Genomic DNA, 535 nt, shown 5'->3' on the forward strand with positions numbered 1-535 from the left:
ACCTCACAGCTGAGGCTGCAGGGCACATCTGGTGGGGGAGGGAAAGAGAAGTGCTTCTACATGACAGCTTCTTCTTCTTCTTCTTCTTCTTCTTCTTCTTCTTCTTCTTCTTCTTCTTCTTCTTCTTCTTCTTCTTCTTCCTCCTCCTCCTCCTCCTCCTCCTCCTCCTCTTCCTCCTCCTCCTTCCTCCTCCCTCCTCCTCCTCTTCCTCCTCCTCCTCTTCCTCCTCCTTCCTCCTCTTCCTTCTCTTCCTCCTCCTCCTCCTCCTCCTCCTCCTCCTCCTCCTCCTCTTCCTCCTCCTCCTCCTCCTCCTCTTCCTCTTCCTCCTTCTTCTCCTCCTCCTCCTCCTCCTCCTCCTTCTTCTTCTTCTTCTTCTTCTTCTTCTTCTTCTTCTTCTTCTTCTTCTTCTTCTTCTTCTTCTTCTTCTTCCTCTAGTTGGCTTTGTGTTCTATATACAATGAGGGTAAGAAAATGGAGAACAAACCAACAAATGTTGCTGCAGACAGAATGCTAACCACTGACCACTGCTTGTCCC

Source organism: Rattus rattus, chromosome 2, assembly GCF_011064425.1.
Source record: "Rattus rattus isolate New Zealand chromosome 2, Rrattus_CSIRO_v1, whole genome shotgun sequence".
NCBI lineage: Eukaryota > Metazoa > Chordata > Mammalia > Rodentia > Muridae > Rattus > Rattus rattus.